Source organism: Anastrepha ludens, chromosome 2 (genome assembly GCF_028408465.1).
Source record: "Anastrepha ludens isolate Willacy chromosome 2, idAnaLude1.1, whole genome shotgun sequence".
NCBI lineage: Eukaryota > Metazoa > Arthropoda > Insecta > Diptera > Tephritidae > Anastrepha > Anastrepha ludens.
Window position 1 is genome coordinate 114,130,132 of NC_071498.1, and position 23,977 is coordinate 114,154,108.

Genomic DNA, 23,977 nt, shown 5'->3' on the forward strand with positions numbered 1-23,977 from the left:
CCGTGTGACCGCGAATGGAACATCAAACGAGAATTTCCCACAGATATCTCTGAGTGTAAATCGGGACACAATTTAAGTAAATTTTGAAACAACATTTTGTTCAGCTTGAGTTTAGTGAAATTATCTGGCGGCAACCGAAGCCGAGTGGAGTGGTGCGTGGATACCATTGGATAGTGCACGAGCTTGAGACTTCGGGCATGAAACACCTAATGATAGAAAAAAAGTTTTCTAATAGCGATCGGCTCTCGGCAGGCAATGGCAAACCTTCGAGTGTATTTCTGTCATGAAAAAGCTACTCATAAAAAACAAACTGCCCTTCGGAGACTGCATAAAACGGTAGGCCAATCCATTTGTGGGAAAACAGCAGGACGCACACCACAAATAGAAAGAGGAGGCGCATGGCCAAACACCCAACGAAGGGTGTAAACGCCGGTAAACTGACCAAGGTGTAAAAGCCGATGCAACGAATTAGGTAGTCTATCAACATTTTCTTATAAATTGCTGTACATTTCTTAATAAAACCTAGCATATACCATTCGATTCGGAGTTAAGATCATAACTACCGTTAATATTATTTATTTGGCGCAACCTGGCTTCCAGAACATAAATATAAGGTTGTCAAGAAAGTCTTGCGGTATTTCCGCAAGCTTGTCTTTGCAAGCGCTTAGTTCTAGTTGTATTCGTCGCATCGGTTCACGCTAGAGCTTTTTTGAAAGCTCTTTTCACGTGCTAACACGTGTTTGATTAATTGTTGTTTGCTTTTAGTCGTTCGTGAGTTATAGCGTCGCAAACATGGAGCAAAATAAAGAGAAAATACGGCATATATATATACACATGAGTATACCTTTTCAAATTTATTGACTGGTCCACAAAAACGTGTCCAAATGCGTTTAATTCTTCTATTTGATTGACGCGATAACCACTTACGCCATTTTGGTCGAGTTTAACAAAGCTCGCCAGTTACTTCTTTCTCGTGCTAACCGCCGACAGTTGGACACACCAAGTGAAGCCAAGTCCTTCTTCACCTGCTCTTTCCAACGCAAAGGAGGCCTTAATCTTCTTTTGCTACCACCAGCTATTACGGCATCAAATACTTTCAGAGACGGAGCGTTTGTATCCATTCGGATGGCATAACTCAGCCCATGAATCCACTGGATCTTTAGACGCTGTACTATGTCTCTGTCGTCGTAAAGCTCATTTCGCTCATTGTTCTTTAGCTTACGATATTCGCCGTCGCCAATCTGAAAAATACCAAAAATCTTCCGCAAAATATTCCTCTCAAACAGAGCACTGTAAAGTGTTAGTTTTGTTCGTCGAAAGAGGACTTTACTACTCAATTGCTTACTTAGTCGAAAGTAGAACTTGTTGGCAAGAGAGGTATGCCATTATTTTACAAATTTTCTAATCAGGCCCGCCGCGGTCTGTGCTTCTTATTCCACTCGTTGTTTCAATTCCAATTCTCAAGTGACTGATCAAAAAATAAACAGGAACTTAAAAGGTTAGAGGAGAGCCTCATCAAGCGTTCAAAATAACTAAATAAATGTGTTCACTCCAAAGCTCTGATTAATTCTTGGAACTCCTTTTTGCAACCACATCTCTCTCCCTAAGCCTAGCCAGCCTCACTCGTTTTAGTTCTCAGGAAATTCAATGACTAAACTTCTTAAAAGACTTCACATATAGGTCATCGGGAAATTCAGCTGTAACTACTGTTAGCTTGACTAGCCAATCACTGCTTGAGTCCATAGATGTCTTATCTACTTTATTTGACTTAGAGCAGAAAACAGGGAGTAATTTTAACGTAGTATACCTGTAGAAAGTGATAAAATCAGGTTATGAGTGATTTCATGTTATCAACGGCAAAACATATAATATTTTCCCAATTCAGCTGACCTGCCTGCAGAGAGTCACATACATGCATACATACTCGTACATATGTACTCACATTGGTACTCGGTTTCCAGCTGGGTTCTTATGCTCGCGCTTGATTGCTGGGTGCATGCTTATGTGAAAGTCCATGTTATGCGTTTTTCCTGTAATGCAAGCGAACTGGTTTCGGATCAACTTCATAAATATTTAAAATTGCCAATAAACTGTGAACTAATGCTTTTGACATTCTTTCGGCCTCTGTGTGGCAGCAATGCCTATTCGACTTCTTTGCTGCCGCAACGGGAATCAATTGACACAGTTTTGATTTTTAATCCCCTCTTGGCATCCAAGAATTTGACAGAAAACGCCTACAGAAGAGATTTGTGCAGCACACTGTGTGTCAAAGAAACGATCGAAATTTTAATGAATTCGTTTTTATGGATTTGCTTTTTTGTTAAATTGTATTGTGGGAAAATTCATTAACATAAAAATATTCACATATTTTGATTTGGAACCGACACAGAAACTCATAATCAAAAGCTCTCGTGAGAACCCTTTTTCAAATTTTGAGACACCTAACCGGCTCTGAAAGTGCTTGACTATATCACAAGTAAACTGAATTTCCGAAGATGCTTTAACACAATGGCTAAAAAGTTCCGTAGAATTGATTGATATTTTTCATTAATTGGCATACAGTTTAACTAAAAGAAGAAACAAATTTAACATTTAAAAATAAGTGGGCGTACAACAAAAAAAAACATATTTTTTTAAATAATTTTTAAATCGAGTATCTCGAAAACTGTTTTGGACATCATGCCACACTACCAAAGTAATCAGAAATGGCCTAAGCTAAACTGTGCTTACGCCTCTAGAACGACTTCGCGCGGTAACCCTGTGTATTGAATAATTCGAACCCACTGTGCGAAGATTTTTCATCAATGCCTGTAAAAGAAATCAGCACAACTATGTATGTTTATATATATATGTTCATAGATCTATTTACTTCTGTATAATATAAATGTATTCTCAGCTAACTTATCGCATTTAACCTTTACCAAATGCGCCTTTAGCATTTGCAAAGAATTCCACTAATTAAAAGCAGCGGTTTTGCGCATGCGCAGCCATCAGCCGATTTATGTTTGTGTATGTAATTATGTATGAAAGTATGTATGTATGTTTAAATGCTGCACGCAGCCATTGTTGTGAAGAATTACATTTTGGTTTGTCATTGCTGCCGGTTCCAACTTCAAGTTATTTCAGCTGCTTTTACCTCTGCAAGCGTTATTACCATAGCTGGTTTTGTTTGTTCGCTTTGGTACCATTCACCATTCTGTAATCGCATTTAATTTATGCATCAATGCGGTTCTTCACCGTCAAGCTTGATTGTTGACGACTTGACGACTCAACGACGCGGCGACTCAACTTCATTACAATCGTTGCTAGATCAAAGCGCAGTTGTGTAGCTTTATTTGGTATGCGTATAAAGTAAATTACTACCAATGGCAGTAGGTTAAGAAGAATGTTTTTTCTTTTGAGTAAGCCCCTCTTTTTATGTAGTGTCTACAACGGTTTTGTTGGTCGGTTTATTAAAAATACTTGTCTTGCATTTTTTTCCTCGCCAACAGTAATGACCTTCAGCGGTGGTTGAGGTGCCGGTGTAATGCGGATTCTATGTAATATTTTTTATGTTTTCTTATTTTTGTATGATCAGTATGGGACCTACTCGTACTCCTATGTGCGTCAGCTTGTCCTCTGTGTACCTCTGTTTGTTTGTACAATTCATTATACGTGTTTTTTTGTTTTGTTTTTTCTCTCTACACTCTGTTACTTTACACTTTGCTTCTTGTCACATGAAGAATCACTGCTGGTAATTTGTCTATGCTTTGATTGCACATAGTAAAGTTTTGTTAGATTGTTTGTTATTTTTGGTATTTTAGTATCCTTCATTCATTATGCACACTCGGACTTAAAAATTTGAGTTATATTTACATGTCTGTCTTCTTATGAAATGACCAAATTACAGGCTTTTACAATAGTTCCTGGAAGCAAAAGCCCTAAGAAGTGAACTTACCTAGCATTTTTTGTTTGATAGGAGCGTAAATATGGTAGTAAAAAAAGAGTTTAGATGGAAACTACATAAAAAGAGGCAGTACGGCTTACACATAAATTGTCGCTTCTTGTCAAATACTTGCCAGCCGTTGCAAGGTTATGGTTTATTAATTTTCTAATTACATCCGCCGCTGCTACATCATAAACACAATTCATTGTTTAGCATAAGGTTAAAAATGTCGTGAGAGTCAATTAGCTTCATGGGTAAGTGCTACTGAATAGTTTAAAGGTGAAGCTGACACTTCATTAATTTATTGCTCCAGCTTAGGAAAATAGGCGCGCCAGGAAATATCATTTAAAATATTGAAATACCGCTGGTTTTTTGGTCTTTTAGCTGCATGAGAACTATCGATATCGATAACTATGATTTGACAGCTGAGAGTGGCAAACTATGTCGATATTTCAGTTCAGAAAAGTCATCATGAATCGGCATTGGAAGCCAATATTCAAGCCACCATTGACGCCAGATTTATTGGAAATGTAGTCAAAAGTTATACTGATCGAATTGATCATGGACCGCGGTGGGCACATGCCGTATATCATTATCAAAAAATAAATTTTTTGAAATTATGTAAAAGATTGTAAACAAAATCATTCCAACAATATTTTTGTTTTATATTGTGATTTTAAATTTTCAAACTTTACATATACAGAACACTGGGCTGAAAAGTCCCGGTCCTAACACATAGATGACACTCGTTTTATTATATTCATCTCTTTTTCAGAACCTAAGAAAGCCAGCTTTTAAAATTTCGTGATATTCTATTGATTAGTTCGTGAGTTGTTGTGCTAAGAGTGACGCTACTTTTGTTATTTTCAAAACAATGATTCAAAAGGCATTTCGTGTTTTAATTCTACACTGTTTCTTGATGGGAGAAAATACCGTTCAAGTGAAGCAATGGCTCGAACAGTGTTATGGGGACTCCGCTCCATCAGAAACAACAATAAAACGATGGTTTGCTGACTTCAAACGTGGTCGCAGAGACTCCGACGATGCACAACGCAGTGGACGTTCAAATTAGGCGGTAACACCAGAAAACATCAAAAGCATCCACAAACTCATTTGAATGATCGAAAAGTGAAGTTACGTGAGTTAGCTGACATCGTAAATATATCAAAAAACGTGTTGGCTATATATTGCGCGTTTGACTATGAAAAAACTTTATTCAAAGCTGGTGCCGCGTTTGCACACTTCTGACCAAAAACAAGAACGTATTGATGATTCAAACCAATGGAAACCCAATGGATTGAATTTCGAATTGCTCTCACATCCACCGCATGCGCCAAAATTGGCTCCCATGTACTACGGGCTGTTCGCAGTCCTGAAAAACTGCTCGCCGGTAAGAAATTTCGCTCGTATGATGAGATTGTCGCTGAAACTGTGGCCTATTATGATTTAAGGCTAAAAATAAATAGTTCTACAAAAGTGGTAATAAAATGTTAGAGCCACGCTGGAATGATTGCGTTGCTCTTGATGGAAATTACGTTGATGAATGAAACTGGATAGAACGAGCCAAAAGCAGCAAACAATTTTTTTAGTTTGAAATGTCGCCTTGACAACGAGCGCAAACTTTAAATTGTTTGACTGATACCTTACGAGATATCGATCACTTAAGCCATCTACCGAGAAAATAATGGATTTCTTTTTAGTAATACTTGTACATATTTTAATATGTATATAATTGGCGCTTGCTGCCCTTATTGGATGTTTGGCCGAACTTCTTTTCCTATTAGTGGTGTACGTCTTAATATTTTTCACAAATAGATGCTCCTATGCCGACTCCAAAGGGTAGATGATTTTTCTGGGGCGACCGCTGTTAGAAGAACCTTTTCTATCATTTGGTGTTTCATGCATGAGGCTTCGAATTCGTAAATGTATTATCGAAGCAAATAACAAATGCTTGTGGTTATCGTTCCAGGTTTTTCATCGACTCAACTGAAGGTTCATTGAAAGGCATAGCAAAACTTCAGCTGCTCTAAAGCTGTTAACTCAGCTGATTGTGTTTCATATAAATCTACCTAAAAAAGTTTCGGAAAAACCTTAAGTCCTGCTCTTCCGATGACAAATCTCGTTGTTGTTGTAGCAGTATAAAATATTCCCCATAAAAGTTTAGTTAATGTGACTGCAGAGACAGTCCTTGGCTGGATATAAATCCGGGTCATAATCCGATAACGTAGAACCAAATATCCTAAGAAGCATGGAGTAAGGCGGGTTTGTATATTATTTTAGACTATTCTTAGTTTTTTTATTATTTTTCAAGAGTTGTCTGAGATATGATTCTCAAGAGCTTAGCTATATGGCGGGATTCAAGAAAGTGCATTCACCTACTGATTTGTAGTTCCTTGTAAAATAATTGATTCCGATTTTCGCATAAGTGACAAGGCCCCATTTGTCTGTTCAGGTCGTATTACAGGCTACAAAAATATTCATTCGCTATTATTTATTCATAACACGTTTGCTATTTTAAGCATTGGGAAATTGCTTGATTTATGATTTATTAAACTGGTGCTAATGTTTAACAAGTTTTTGCAATTTAATCATTTTTTCTCTAACACATTTATTGAAATTCGAAGCTTTAGTTCGCTGACTGTTCGATTTATTTAGCTGTCGCAAGCGTACATTGCCCTTGGCATCCCTTCATAAATTACAATTTGTAAGCATATCGAAAACGGTCTGAATCATCAACTTTGTATTTGGCTTTAATGCGATAATGGTGAGGTAGTGAAGTATACTCTGTGGTGGACTGTGCAATAAAATTTATTGTATATTTCGACAAACTCGATTTCTGCACTCAATCTGCAGTTATGCAAAACGTCAATTAACCTCAATTCAGCTCACGTAGCGCCGCCGCCACCACCGCAAACAGGGCGACCATGACGCGAGCGAAGACGATATTTTGATTACAGAGAATACTAATAGTGTTTACGAGTTGTAAAGTGCATAAGTATTTAGTAAGCAAGCGTGCGAAAATTCCAAATAAAAGAACTCGGTTTTATTTGGCCAATAAAGACAGCCACCTAATCGATATTGTTTTTGGAAATTAGTTAAGATAAATTTTAAAAGGGAGAAGCCTGAATGAAAAAAGGAAAACTATTTAATAATGCCATTGATCGTTGCTCACTGTGCTTTAGGTGATGAATTCATATTGCTTTATCCAACCAAAACTTCTGTTAAAAATGGTTCGGCGTTAGGCGGAACCAAATAGAGGAAAACGGTTAAAATATTCATTGATATTAATTTTTTTTTAAATAAGAGTCACCTTCAGCTGGTGCTGTGAATTCGTCCTTTATCGTCTTAAAACATTTTGCGGGAAGTAGTAACTTGAGGTGTGGGGACGAGAAAAAATCGTACGAGGCCGCACCACATGAATACGAAGCCAGTGGAACGAGATTATTGTTACTATTATTATTTTTATTAAATAGTCGCTTATCAGCTTTATGTGTGACACTAAATATTCGCGATGAAGGAATCACGAATTGTTTTTCTACAATTATAACCTTTTGCGACGAGCATTCTCCCTCAAACGCTTCAGTAAGATCACATAATGTTCATTACTTACTGTTTAGCTTAGCTGAAGGAATGCAACGCTCAAACAATTGGAGAACTGTGTCATTGCTGTCACATAAACGAGGTTTATAGGTTAGATTAGGTTTTATGGTTGCTTGGAAGAAAAAAACAGGCAAAGATGATGAGTTAAATCGGTGTGTGATTAGAAATATTGGGTTTTCCAATAACAGGTGTTATCTATTGCTATGGAGAGATGATTAGCGATTTTTTATGACCGGAATTGGATCGTATTGATCTGGACAACGTTTATTGTCAACAAGACGGCGCTACGTGCCACATATGCAACGAAACCATTGATCTTTTACGGCAAAAGTTTCCGGACCGTGTTATCTCTCGAAGAGGTGGTCACAATTTGCCACCGAGATCTTGTGATTTAACACCTAGAGACTTTTTTCTTTGGGACCACGGGAAAGAGAAGGTCTACGCCAACAGCCCAGGGTCGATTCAAGACCTCAAAGATAGAATTCGTGAGGCTATCGAGGACATAGAGCAGCCACTTTGCAATTCGGTTATGGAAAATTTCATGAAAAGGATATTGCCCTGTAAGCGTGGTCATGGTGGTCATATGCCTGATGTTATTTTCCCCTATTAACGGCATACCTTCCTCTTTATAATGAAATAAACATCCGATCATTTACATTAAAAAATAGCATTATTCTTTGAATAACAAAATAACACTTCTTATTAAATGACCCTATACTATTTATAATGGTAGAAAATGTATTTTATATTTTTATTTTTATTTATCTATGTATTTATTTATTAGACCTACGATTTAACAACTTTACAGACTGTATAGGGTACAAATAACCTTAAACCATTGCAAATAATTCGTAATATTCAAAATATTTGAAATAAGAAATTATTAAAAACAAGGATTCAAGTTATTTGGAATAAAACTATCTTTTGGCAGAGAAAAATTAAGTGGTACAACATTGGTTAGGGTATTAAATTCCCTAAATAGCAACAGTGGAGAGAATACAGAAGGTGTAGCCGACATCACACCGTTGACTATTTCACTATTTTGAAGGAATAAGCTGATTTGCTAATGTAACAGGGATGCCAAAGTTTATAGATGACAAGGACTAGCCATGCGAAGTAAATTGAGAAAACATGTGAAATGAGCGAGCACAATTATGTTGCCGAATGCGATATGCCGTTGCAGCCGAAGTTACTATCACAATTTTGCTTCGGATGGACAAACCTTGTAATCTATCATCCTTGATAAATAGAAGCACCAGTTGCACATTGAGGTCTCACTTTCCTACAATAAAATGGAAAAAAATTTCAAAGGGGTCGGTTGGGGAGCCTTGAATCTAATCCTTTGTAGCAAGTAAGGACATTCAGCACCACTTTTAATAACATCGTAAATAAAAGATAGACGCAATATAGATCTACGGCTATCAAGAGATTTAAGATTTAAGATCAATAGTTGAGAAGAATGCGTCAGCATGGAACGCGACAAATTTTATGAGCGAAGTGCGAATTGGAGAAAAAATTGTTCACACGTTCAATCTTATTTATAGCCATCTGATTAGGCGGTCGCCAAATAAATATCGCATCGTACGCCAAATGCGACCGAATCTTTTCTTCTTCATTGGCGTGATACCAGCTTAAGTAATTTTCCCTGTTTCTTTTTCGTAATAACCGTTATCAGTTGGACACGCCAAGTGAGCTTACGTCCTTCTACGCCTGATCTTTCCAATGCAGAGGTGGCCGCCCTCTTCCTCTGCCCCCACCAGCTGGTACTGCAATAACTACTTTCAGAGCCAGAGCGTTGGTATTCATTCGAACAATACGACCAAGTCAACGCAGCCGCTGGATTTTTATTCGTTGCACTATGTCTATTTTGTCGTAAAGCTCATACAGCTTACTGTTCCATGGCCTGAAGTACTCGCCGTCACCAACATGCAAAGATCAACAAACTCTTGCGCAGAATTTTAGAATCTGTAACACTCCTAGGAACGGCTCATCGGATGTTGTCATCGTACGAGCTTCTGCGCCATAGGACAGGGCGACCAAGATGAGAGTTTTGTAGGGTGTTAGTTCTGTTCGTCGAGAGAGGACTTTAATACTCAATTGCCTTCTTAGTCCAAAGTAGCACTTGTTGGAAAGAGAGATTCTACGTTGGATTTGAAGGCTGATATTGCTAATGCTGGTTGCTAAATAAACTAAGTCTTTTACAATCTCGAGTGCGAACGAATAACTGAGAGGTATATAACTTAGAGGTATATGGGTATGAATATTTAGAGGTGCTAGTTCTTACAAATAGTTAATAGTAGACAATTTTTCATCAAACACTTCGCGTAGATCTTTAATCTCACCGACACACTTCAGGGTATTAGCAGATATATAACAACTAGAACTGAATTTTTTTTTAACGAGAAAGAAGAATGCATGCAATAAATACTTTACAAAGCAGTTAAAAAAACAATTCAATAGCGCATAATGGACATTAGAAAACAAGTAAAAAATTAGCTGCTAAATTATTTACTTCATTGTTGCATGAGGCCAAAATTTGCTAAACAACAGATACACTTTAGCGACCCGTAATACGATTATAGTGAATTACTATTAAAACAGCGAGTCCATAAAATAACGAATATGCGTAAGAAAATTCTTGAAGCTGAAAACTGGATATTAAACTCGTTCGCTTGTCTGCCTCACAGAACCACAACGTGGCGTATGGAAAGATAATGGTAAAAGCATAAAAACCACGTCTACTCGTAAATTACAGTACACTGCTGCACAAAATCAAGGTTAACACGTACGACCTCTTTCTAGGACAACAACAAAAGCGGACAACGACAGCGGCGGCAATGCAGAATTAGTGGACGGACTGGCAGTCGAACGAACAAACGAACGAATGATTTGAGTAATAAAGACAGAATAAATCACAATTTCGTATTAAATGCAATTAGAGCGCAGAAATAGTGAAACAAAAGAAAACAGAAAAAATAACAACAATAAGAAATTTTCAATTTAAAAAAAGAAAGAGTTAAGAAAGAATAGTAAATTAAATCGTTTATCAATACAATAGAGAACCCGGTAAAAGGAGAAAGGAAGCGAAAGAACCATAAACAGCAAAAGTGTTGAAATTGGCGAGCGAACTGTTTAAGGCATAATTAAACTTTCAATTTTGTAAAACGCCATTTAAACCACTTGTTATTACTTGTATACTCACAACTAGCCACTTCGCACTGTCTGGGCTGACTGGCCACCTGCAATTCAACAATCACCCGCCACTCAACCAACTCATGGCTGGCTCTCATGGAAATGTGTAAAATACGTATCGAATGCGCTCGAGCGGAGTTGTAGCAAAAAGTATATGAAAATGTATGCACCCATTAAAAATAAGCTGAACTTACAATCATCAAATCCACACAATCTAAAACACTTGCAACATATTCTTGCATTGCTTTTTTATTTTGGCTTCTTGATGGTATCACAACAATCGTGCATACCACAGCATACCTACCTTTGTATGTGAGGCGCCCATATCTGCGGCTATTAAGCATGAAACAAAAGTGCAAACCGAACATGATTTACAGCTTTTTATTTTCCACTTAACTGAAAGTTGTTTTTTTGTTTGCATATTCCACCAATTTCTTCGGGCATTTTAGTCGCTTTAACTACTTAGTTTGCTGTCGCTTGGTCATTACATTCTTTCGTGTTGTTCTTATATTTTTCACGCATATTTTTCTTTCTTTTTCTTTTTCTTGTTTCATTTAATTTGCTCTATTGTAGCTTATTGACTTTTAATTGCACTTAATTGTTTTTCGACATGCTTACATTTGTACCAAATGAAATCAATGTCTTTGCTTTGGCGTTTGTTCTATTTTCCGATTGCTTTTCAACCAACTGCTTTGTGATCATGTAAATTTAAACGGGTAAACAACAATTTTATTAATGGTTTCTTGGTGTTAAATTCTGATTTGTTTTGTGTAACTAGTAAAGCAATTAGTATTTAGTGAAGACACCCGAACGGTGGCTGATTTCAGGCGGCGTAAGCTGGTTCGTACTACTGATGAAATTCATCAGGTTTTTACTATCAATACCTGCTATGGTGTAGCAAAGAAATGAACGTCAAGATACTTAAATCTTAGCCTTGCGAATGCAAAGCAGGTAAGGAGAAATTGCTGAGATGATTCTACCTCATCCTCCATACAACTGATGCCGAGTTTCACAGCATGCATGCCTTGAGGCCAATGTTCTGTAAGGGAACCCACGAAATTCGAAAGCTGAGATTTTGTTAACCTCAGGAGATCCCTCGAACGTGTCCGATCTACTCGTGGCCAGAAGGATTTCGCGACATTACAAGTTTGTGTAGATCCGTAGTGTTCGCAGCGTGTTGATGCAAGGAACACCACTCCAGGAGCAGACCTTAGGTAGTCAAGGGGATTCCAGCCTTGTCGTTTCTTGAGGTAACTACCTCTCAGGTCCTCTGTCTAGCCAGCTCCTGAAAAGTCACTATGACCAGGTACCCAGATGAGCCTTATATTGAAGAATTCGGATGCGATCGAATATGAATTCAGGCATTCCCTAACCAGTTTCAAGTCCAGAGATCTAATTGCCACTTGGCTGTCGAATCTACTCCATGACAGTTATAGCACAAGTGGGCAGCCAATCAGCTGCTTCTTTAATTGCTGCTGCCTTTGCTTGGAATACATTGCAGTGGTCCGGTAACCTGAACTAGAGTCTAAACGGGTGGCAGAATACTCCTCTACCAACACTTCTATCCAATTTCGAGTCATCTGCGAAAAGGTTTACCAGGCTCTGCCACCAAATACTGCCCTCGCCCACTCTTCCATTAAAGGAATATGTGGGGAGAATGGTCCGCTCGGACAAAGCAGGGGTGCGTATTGATCAGTCGCCAAAGAGATGCACTCAAAGTTCTCAGTCTGATTGCGACACGTGTAGCTGGAGTTAAATGAGTTGATACGCAACTACAATTCGGTAGTGCTCAAGTTCGAATCCACGGGCATGAAACACCAAATCATAGAAAACATTAGCGGCCGCTCCTCGGCAGGCAACAGCTAACCTCCAAATGTATTTTTGCCTTAAAAAAACTCCTCACAAAAAACCATCTGCTGTTTGGAGGCGGCATAAAACTTTGGACCCCCAATTTCAAACTATTATTTTTATTTCTTACGCTTTATTTCGAGCGCCACACGCTTGTTTGAAAACGATATAGATTTTTCTAGTTAGAACTGGTTAACTGTTTGCCACATTCATGCATTTTTGATTTCTGTAGAGTCATTTTTGAAAATAATGTCATCAAATGTTCAGATTAAATATTAAGAAATCAAATGTACTAATTCAAGTTTACAAAATATTTAAAAATAAAAAAAGATAAAAAATAACAGAAAAACCTATTTAGGCAATTTTACATGCTCGGCGATAACTTTTATTAAATAAAACTTAATATTATAATAATATTTTAGCCATAGACCTTTAACCTTAGCGAATGACACTGTTTATACGTCTTGGCAAGCTGTCGACCAGTTTTTCAATAGCTGATTGTGGAAAATCACGCCATTCCTTCTGAACTCTTGATAATTCATAATTACTCGATGTTCTTTGGGAATAGCCATAAATTTACATTCGGGCTTAAATCAAGATTTTGCACTGGTCATTCTAAAAATTGGCAGTTCTGATTTTTTATCCACTCTTGAACAACCGTGTTGCTGAAATATTACCTCTTGTGTTGGATGAGGGCTTAGGTCAACCAAATCCGACAAATTGGTCTGTAAGATATTCAAATTGTATACTTTTTTCATTATCCCGAATATTTGTACCAACGGACCAATAAGTCACCACCTAAAGCTACCACCGCCAGGCATCATTGTTTGTTTGCTGTTTTGCTTGATGCTTTTGCAGCTTTCCATGCGGTCCGTACCAATAATACTACTTCCCATCCGATTGAAAACGGTTAAGCCGCATTCCCGTTTGGCTTTTGTGGCTTGGTGGCGGCCTCCAGACCGATTTTTTAAGCGGCTTGCGTGCTGTCCACTCACCTACGGGCTTTTTAATCTTTTCTGCAGCTTCTTATAGTCTTTTAGTCAATAATCGCTCCATTGCTGGTGCATCTCTGTCCAAAAGTAGATTGTAACCTTTGGGGTCTTTATATTCCGACATTTAAGAACGTTAGGTACAGTTTGACGGACTTTTCAGCTCATGTAATAATAGTTAAGAGCCGTATTTGGTATAAAAATAGAATTTAAGGAAATAATTTGAATGAAAGAATCTAAATTTGAATATGTTTCGTTTGCGATAACATCTTGACGCGTATTTTGAAAGACCATTTAGAAGTGTCCAAAGCCAGAAATGTAAATAGCAACCCTCGTATTCAAATCCGCACAGAAAACCGATGGAAAATACTGATCTAGTAAAGCGCTATCAAACCAACTGGGGTATTAGGAACTTGTGCAAATTGGCCGAAGCGTCGCAATGTACCTTCAAGCTGATCCCAATGGAAGGGCCCTACTAAAGCCTTCTCATTATCTTTCCCGTGTCATGACTTGGACTACAATTCACTCATGTCTTGCTCATGTTTCTCTGAGTGTGCAAGTGGGATATGCCAGACAAAATTAAGATACCAAAGCCCACTCAAATTTCCTTTTTTTCCATTTTTTATTTTCGAAAAGTATTGATAGATATTTGTATGAACTGAATTTAGAGGCTCCCATAAAGCTCCAAAGGATATTGAATAGCAGAATGAAGCATAAATTCACATTTTGGTGTCACTTATATTCTTACTGATTAATATAAACTTTTATTTTAAGCGCTTGCAATTTATTTTTGATCAGCCAGCTAATCTCAAACACTTTTTTATTCTAATTCCAGCGCCACAAACAAATAACGAATGCAAACTGAGAAGGTAAGTGAATTTATTAAGTTAATAACTTGTTTGCATTTCACTTTCATCACTTTTAATTCACTCTAATTATAAAATACAGCTCTACACAGTCTGTATGTGTAGGGTCATGGATTGTACATCACTGACACAAATCGGGAATGACGCTCACTTTTCCAAATCGGGCAAATTAATGCTTATTCACAAGTGTTCATATGTGAAGGTGCCAGTATGTTTGTATGCTAATGCAGGTTTTTATGTGCATAAACGAAAAAATAAATTTTAATTGCAAAACTTGCAGTTTCCAGGTATAAATTCATATTTCGCTTAAATGGTGTGCTAACTATTCGAATTACACCAGATGGATATGTACGTAAGCACTTACAATTATGTGTGTATGTGTATGTGTGCGCTTACTGGATATGAATCTCATTGAAAGTTAATTACATAGAACTTTGGAGCAAAAATGTAAGCAAATAGCGCACTGGTAATGCACCAGAAAACATTTGTAGAGTCAAACATGGTATGCATTTACAGCCGTTGAAAAATACTTAAGAACGAAGCGTTGGCAACCATATATGCCAACCTTTCATTGTGCACGGAGCCGTAACCGCACTGTTTGCGCACTTTTTGCGTTAATTTATCTATTTCTCTTGAAGGGTTCGCATACATTTTTTGCGTTTTAGTGGGAGCACTGTTATTTTTGTAGGAAATATACTTAAGAACGATGAGATTCACAAAATTATGTGAATTGTTTTCTGCTTGACACTGCAAATGGTAAGTGAGTAACAATCGAAAAGTCTACGCGTATTGGACAGCAGGCTGCGATTGACAATTACGAGTTCGGCGTATTCAAGGACTTTGTCTACCTTGGATCCAGCATTAACACCAACAACAACGTGAGCCAAGAGATCCAGCGAAGAATAACTCTTGCCAACAGGTGCTGCTTTGGGTTGGAAGGGCAATTGAAAAGCAGAGCTCCCTCTCGATGCACAAAAAAACGCTCGATCAATCACTCATCCTCCCAGTTTTACTGTATGGCGCTGAGCTCTGGACATTGACGAATACCGATGGGCGGTCATTAGGAGCTTTCGACAGAAAAATTCTTTGGAAGATCTATGGTCCAATTTCCGTGAATGATGCATACCGAATAAGACCGAACCACGAGTTATACGAGCTGTACACCGACATCGACGTAGTGACGTAGTGCATTAAAATTCAGCGCCTGCGCTGGCTAAGTCACGTGAGCGAATGGACAAGAAAGTTCCAGCAAAGAACGTGCTCTTTCCGAAATGTACTGATGGAACTGGCAAAGAAGGATATCCTCATCGAAGAAGGATAGCCAAGTCGACGATGACTTGACCGCCCTTTATGTTTCTAGCTGGCATCAACGCGCACAATGCAGAGGCGATTTGCGTAATATTTTGGTAGCGGCCAAGACCGACTATCGATTGTAGTTACCAGCTAAGTAACTAAAAAAGTAAAGTATCTGGAGTATTTCTACAGCACTTTCCTTTAGTTGAAGTGATTCAATAATGTCAAAAGAGAAAAATTGCAACCCAGCTCTTCAAAAAGCGAGCATAGAGTTGCAAAAGACCGAACTATCCAACAGTGCCATTTCAACACAATTAAACTTTTTAAAAACGATGGTTTTTAATGCTTCGAAATATAAAATTTTTCTGAACATATAACAGCAGAGAACTTCCCCAGAAAAAAGAAATCAAGAAATCGCGAAATATTTTTCTTGCAGTCTGTGACTAGTAGTCTTTCGTGCTTGATAGGATGATCGTTAAATTCCCAAAATAGGTTCCCATGAAGAGTGTTGTTAGCCCAAGGAGTTCCCTTGAGCGTCCCCAATCTACCCGTGGCTAGAAGGATCTCGCGACTTTGCGCACTAACTCAGCGCTCGCTGAGTTTACGCGAGGCCCATCCTTTCAGAAGCAGACCACAGGTTCTCAAGGGAACCCCAATCCCCCCGTTCTGCGACGTAACCATCTCCAAAGATTCCTGTCCAACCAGCTCATCCGCCCAGCAGTTTCCCTCTATTCCGCTGTGATCGGTAACCCAAATGAGCTTGATATCGAAGTATTTGGTTGCGATCGAGAGAGAAACCAGACATTCCCCAACCAATATCGAACGCACAAACAACGAGCCCATTCCCTAATTGCCGCTTGACTGTCGCAGTAAATATTTACATCCTTAACGGCGATTACCGAAGCCAGCAACCAATCCACTACTTCCATAAATTCTACTGCTATCACGGCTTCGAAAACACTACAGTGGTCCGGAAGCCTGAATTTGATCTTGATGGGAGGCTCCTGCGAGAATACTTCCCCCTTCCAACGTCGAGCCATCTGTGAACATGTTTGCCATGTCTTGCCGCCCAATGTGTGGAAAAAGTTCCGCTCGGACCTAGCGAGGGTATACCATAACCCTGCGCGGTTGATTGGCCCGGAAGAAGTGGCAACTATAACGCCGAATTGACGGCATATATCCAGACTCAAAATCATTGGCGTTAAATAAACGAAGAGAAATAGAGTTGGTCCAGATGGTAAGAAGTACGTGCGGTGGCCAAAACGTGCATCATATAATCCCAAATTCGGCTCACCAATCATAAAGCACGAGGCAGGCTCAATAATAGTGCGAGGTTACTTTTCGTGGAACGGTATCGGAGGTAATAGGGATGTAGTCAAGTACGTTTAGATACTTCAAACTGTAATGCTACCTTATGCGCAAGAGAAATTACCGGTGATTAGGAAATTGCAACCAGACAATGATCCGAAGCAAACTTCTCGTGTGGCAAAAAAGATGTTCGAAGAGAGTGCTCACACGAGAAGTTTGCTTTAAATTGGCCACGTAACTTAAAACCAATAAAACATTTTTGCGCTCAGTATGCAGAATATCTAAAATTTGGATCAGTTACTTGAAAAAGCCAGGGCAGCATAGGAATCAATTCCTGTTGAACGTTGTGAAGGTTTAATAATGACAATGCAAACAAAACCAGCAAAATAATTTTTTTAGTGTGAAATGTAACCTTGACAACGAGCACACATTTTAAATTGTTTGATCGATACTTTACGAGATATCGGTCACTACAGCCATCTACCGAGAAGATAATGGAGTTCTTTTTCCCCAAACTAAAATGTATCTATGTATATTTTTCCCTTTGCCTACATTTTTTATGATTTGGCTATTATTTTGCTTCGTTCTTAATTAATTAACTTTCGCATTAACTTTTAATTGTATTAACTTCTGTGCATGGGGTAAAAAATTTTTGTTCTTTTTCTTAGATTAAAAGATTGATGCAGATTAAAAATAGTTTAAATTCATGGAATTAAATAATAAAAAATGTATTATTAAAAATAATAAATTTATAATTAAAAATTTCATTGAAAAAAGTCTCAAATGGAGAGAACCGGGTGTCGTTCTTAAGTATTTGTCAATGGCTGTGTGTATGTATAATATGTACACAGAAATTGCATTTGATGCTCGTATTATACACATACATACATGTGCGCAATTACATAAATTCTATATGTTTTTTGTTTGTTTTTTTTTTTTGCGAGTGTGCATTCTACTTGATAGGTGGCCAGCATTCTGGGGAACATACATTCGCCCCATAAACCACATTAATCAAAGATCATATATGTAATTAAGTTGAGTTGGAATTATAGTTTTTTCTATTGTGTTGTTGTTGTTGTTGTTGTTGGTGGTTTTGTTATTCTCTAATGCCAGCGTTAGAAGCCACTAACATGAAGATGAGCATGCGAAATTGTATGTAAGTATGAATGTGCGAACAAACGTCACAAATGATATGCAAATTATCAAGATACACGTACATACATATGTACGTATTTCTGCGAACTCGCGTATACACAAAAAACGAAGTTTAAGCGCGCTGATGCAATCGCATGAAATGTATGTAGATACTCGTACTTGTACGTAGATGGCTCAGTAGATGGATGACTGGCTGTGAAATATGTGGAATAAATCTGATTAAGTCAAAATGAAAGAGAAAAAAAAACAAAGTAATATATAAAAAGACTGAAAACACAAGCAGATATGGCACGTATTGCAACAGCCATACTAACATAAATATACTTGTATACGAACATATATAGGTACATGTGTATGCATGTCCAACATGAACGCCAGTAGCAGCAGCGACGTTTTGAAGTTTTTTATGTAAATCGGCTAAACGAAAACCAGGAAGCATAATTCTCGCAAAGATGCGAAAAAGGCAGCAATAAAAACGTAAACGAAGCGAAGAAAAATGTGCAAACGAAATCTGCTTCTGCATGACGATGTATGTACTATATAGTGTGCACATACAACAACTGGCACGCGGCGGCTTAGTGCACACCAATCGCTTTGTGGCAGGCAAAAGTGCATATACTCGCTCAAAAGCATATATATGCGAGTGTGTGTCTGTGTGTCAAGTAAAGAGTGCAGACAGCATTATGTGCATGCAGATAAGTATGTTCGTCCCTTCCTTGAAACTGATTGCAAAGTGCATTGCTAAATTGACGGATGGTTGGATGAATAGATGGATGATTTAAGGCACGACGACACGGAGGCAATATGAAGTCGCTGCTAATCTAAGCACACGCTTCCATATTTACATATCTAATGCATGGATGTGCATACACTGATTTTGTAAGCGAGTGCTCAAAGCTGTTTAAATTAGCAGCTCTAGCAGCTCTGCTTTACCTCCTCTTGCATAATTTACATAATTTCCATATTTACCACACACCCATACATATATTATTTATGCATGCACTTTCTTTGCAACTGTTATTCATATTGAAAAAAGAAAACTTCCTTACTAAGCAACTACACTTGTTAGTTTTTCTGCTTCTCTGCTTTACCAATTTACTGCAAATTGACTTTCGTTTGTGGTAATGCTTCTGTAAGTACTCGTTGGTAGTTAAACAATAGTCATTGAGTTATAGATTTGCTGCTGCCCGTCCATTCATCTTTTCATTTGCACTCTTCTCTCTCACGAAGAAAAATTAATTTATTTCTTCCTGTACTCTTTCCACATTTCAGTTATATTAGTATTGTGGTTTGTCGAACATTTTACGAGTGATTTATTCAATGTTACGTATACGCACCGTGTACCAATTTCGCTTTAAAGTATTTTGTGCTAAAATTTTCACATTTACATTTTTTATGTTGTACTACCGAGACGATAAGGCTCATATTCTGCTTATCTAAGAAAAAGATCCCAGGCGCTACTTTTAACAACCGGAGAAGAGATATTTAAGTACAGTTACAAACTCAAAATAAATGGAATAGCGTTGAATTCAAATAGCAAAGCTTTTATACATATATAAATAAATTAGACTGTCTGTGTGTGGTTTTTCCATAAGTAAGGCTTTTGAGCGCATTTGCTTATTCCAAATTTTTAAAGTTCTGGTTGGCAGCTTGTACTGAATAATATGCGAAACAGCTGCACCGATTTCAATGAAATTTCTTACAACAGTTTGAAAACTCTAAGTAGGTGACAAGTAGTGCGCTGGTGGCGAGATATTTCAAAAATTGTATTAGAAAGAGCGCAAAAATTCTTAAAATAACGTTGAAATGTACGAAAAAGACGATAACGAAGCAACTGGCCTAGAAGATGATTCGATTGTAGCCGAAGGTGATGCCGTTATACGCAGCGACAGTGACGTTGACGAAGAGGACGACAACGAAGAAGAGAAAGACGACGATATCGACGACGAGCTGGTAGACGACGACGATATCGTTGAAGAAGAGGACGAGGATGAGGAACTAACTATAGAGGATTCTGGGAAAGCAGTTAAAGGTAACCGAACAAAAGCACTTGGTATTGTGAAGAGGAGCAATAATAAAAGTAATAAGCAGAAAAATCGGAACCATAAGAAAGAACGACGGCAACGGCAACGGCTGGACGGCAGGATAGCAACAATAACAGCACCCACAGTAGTAATAATAGAAATAGCGGCAAACGGTAAGAGAGCGGAATAACAAAAAGAAGATTGGTATTACTGTGTCCGCAGCCACAATCACAGCTACGGCGCCGGGTTACAACCCAACCACGAATCTTTGGGCACAACAGACGCGCCGCACTACCGGCAGCATAGAGTTTGCGGCTGGCCGCTTAATATCTGAACTTTTATTCTAGTTTGAATGAAATTGGATATCCATGATCTGCTCATATATGAGAGAAATGAATATTGATGCCAGTTCAAGTGCTTGGCTTGGAGAGTAATTAAAATTGAAATCTCTTGATTCTGATCTTAGTAAAAGCACATTCGTCCATAATTATTCAATAGAAATGCGAACTGTTATTGTGCTGCTACTTGTCTATGGAGTCAGGCAGTTAGGTCTATTTGAGTGAAGATTTTGACACAGATTTGCTATGTTTCCTCTTTGAAATAACTTTTTTTTCTATACACAAACAAAAGTAATCAACAACATCTTTGTTTATAAAAAACATACCAATAAAAACCCTACACCTTGATAAATCGGACCTTATACACAGCCAACTAAACATAACAATAAGGTGGCGCAAAATTTTGAAGATTTACAGGGTGCGCCATCTCGAGCTTCGGTATGGAAGTATTGAATAACTTTGCTATCCATTGTCAGAAGGACTTGAGAAAAAATAATTTGGAAACGTCAATTCAGTACAATTTTAACGATGAATAACTTTACACCTAAAGAACGCGCGGAAATTGTGACCATGTATTTGGAAAATGGTCGTTCAATAGTGCTTGCTCAACGTGCATACCGTCGAAAATACCGCGGTCGTAAAGTGCCTTCACATGTTTCCTAACAAAGTGCAAATAACTCAACAATTATTGCCCACTACATTGGAAGCGCTCAGGACCAACATTAGATCTGCATACCGTGGAAAATACCGCTGTCGTAAAGTGCCTTCTGATAACACCATACGCAATCTGACTAAAAATTTTGAAGAATCGGGGTCTGTAGCAAATCATCAACGTGTTTCAGTTCGTAAAAGACGCTCCAATGAAATTGTTGAAACTGTCAAGCAGAGTGTTTTGAAAAGCCCAAATCTCTCATATCGTCACCGTGCCCAGCAGCTAAACATAAAAGGAACCACTCTTAGAACGATTTTAAAAGAGGATCTTCACATGTTTCCTTACAAAATGCAAATAACTCAACAATTATTGCCCACTACATTGGAAGCGCTCAGGACCAACATTAGATCTGAAATAGAGGCAATATCACCCGAAATGCTAGCAAAAGTAATGGAAAATTCGAAAAAAGAGCACAATATTGTGCAGCTAGTAAAGGTGGTCATTTGTTGGATGTTGTGTTCTAAGTGCAGTTGAAACAGATTGTAAAGGGCAAAATCAAATAAAAAAACACCAACAAACATTCAATTTTGCTAGTTGCTAAAGTTATTCAATATTTCCATACCGAAGCTCGAGATGGCGCACACTGAATATATTTTGTAAATGGCGTAGTACGTCAATCATATTTGCCGCATGTGAACTAGATAACTGCAATATACAAAAAGACAAGCAATAGAGGTCGTAAAGGTCAAATAAAAATGTCCTTTCCTCAAAATCAGTTTTGTTTTTCATTCAGTAAACAAGCCTTTGAAAACCAAAATTTATTCATTTTGCGCCACTTTGTAAAATATCACATAATTTGACCAGTTTTGACTATTTTTCGTTTGACGTTTTAATTTTCACAATTTTTTTTAAAAATACAGTTCATTCTACAACAACTATTATATGAATCAAAATTTTATGCCTTGTTTCAAATTTATAAAAATTCGACAAACTTTCATCAAAATTTCAAAGATTTTAATTAAAATATTTATAATAATAAAATTGTAGTACGCAGATTTGTCCATTCGATTCGATTACAATAAAATGCAAGTTCGAAGTGGCTCCCAATTCGTGTTGGTTTTTGATCATTTCTTTCCCCTGATGGTGTTGCGCATTTTCTCCACATAAAGAAATGTCCTGCATTCGTACTATAGTTCAATCGCTGGTTGTATGTTGCGTCAATAAATTCCGGTCACAGTACCAAATAGCGTTTGCATTTTCGGCAAAAATATTTCTTGTCAAATTTTTTGTAATAATATATTTATTCTGAATAAGACCCGAATCGTACCAAAGATCGATATTTCGGAATGTGTCGATCCCAGCTTCACACAGATGATGTATTGTCTTAAAAACATTTCTCTATTAGGTAAATGATAAATACTTTTTTCATTTCTTTTTATGTGGTTAATGCGGGTATATATTGAACCCAGCGCCACCCAACGGCCAATTTTTTTCAAAAGTTTTTTATAACTATCTCGACTCTCGACCTTCCCAGGCATCCTCACAGAATCCTAGTAAAATTTCATAAGCGGATTGGAAGTCTATAAGCTAGAAACAAACTGCCACGCATATACGTATAGTATAAGGCGGCACAGAAATAATCATTCAACTTAGTGCTTCTATAACTTGAATGCCATACGTCCAAGCCGGTTTAAGAATTTGATTATATAGCAGTAGTTTATTGTTTTTAATTCCAGCTCTTCACGCTTTTTCTTGACATGCGCCTTCCAATGCAGTTTAGCATCAAGGGTTATTCCAAGATATTTTGCCTCGTTAACGTACGGTATATTTATGCTGTTTATGTAGATTGGCTTGTAAATTGTTTTTTTTTTTTCATTTTTCATTTTGAATTATTTAGTTTGCCCATGTTTCAATATAATTCACCACTGATTGCAATTTCGTCGTTGTAGTCTCGATTAATTCCCCAACTGCTAGGATAGCCGTGTCATCTGCAAAGGTTGCGGTAACGTGTTGCTCATGAACCGGTAAGTCATGCGTATACAAGAGGTATAAGAGAGGGCCTAGGATACTTCCTTGAGGTATCCCCGCGCTTGCTTTTTGTAATGAAGAATATAATCATAAATGAAAGACAAAGATAGGATTATTCTCCTGCTATAAAATGATTTTAATTTAATGAATAAACATCGCGCTTCATAGGTAGAGATAGGATCCACCATCTTGAACCTCTTTTTTTAGGTGTTTCGTCAAGCTAATATACCTCTTCACTTTGTGATGCGTGTCTTGCTATTGGTGGAAACTACAGTTTTCTGGCTCCTCAAAATGGCATGTGGGTGTGTACGAAGATTCTTCAATGTATTCGGAGACTCGCTTTAGAGAAGAACTTCTCTACAATTTTATGTTTTAGATAATTGAACAATTAGAAACAGCTAAATCTGCAGAAGTTATAGTTGCTATTTTGAAAATGAATGATTCCTCTTAACATATTTCTTGCTAGCTCTCCGCTGGACTCAAACTCCCCATCATCTGATTACTTAGCCAAAGAGCTACCCACGGAGCTAATTTTTGTTATGAAACAATTTTATTGAAAACATAACTGCAGTCTTAACTTATTATTGAAAATATGATTTAATATTGCTTCGATTTTAAACCGTGTATATATTGTAGTAAACTATTAACTGTTTCAGGTTTGGATATGTATGAGTATGTAAATACATATCTCACACTTGAAGTGCAACAATTGCAAAAGCTGAGTTAGAAATATTATTCCAATACTCGACAGTCAGAGCA

At 37.7% G+C, this 23,977-nt stretch overlaps 1 protein-coding gene across 7 annotated transcripts in view; it reads left to right on the top strand.

Annotated features, from left to right (window-relative positions):
• The window catches only part of LOC128855135 (platelet binding protein GspB), a 247,314-nt gene that overhangs the window by 115,843 nt on the left and 107,494 nt on the right, over positions 1-23,977 (top strand). For all 7 annotated transcript variants that reach the window (XM_054089788.1, XM_054089789.1, XM_054089790.1 and 4 more), the window contains one exon: positions 14,390-14,423. The gene's annotated coding sequence lies outside the window, so the exon portion shown is untranslated. The remainder of the gene's footprint in view (positions 1-14,389; positions 14,424-23,977) is intronic.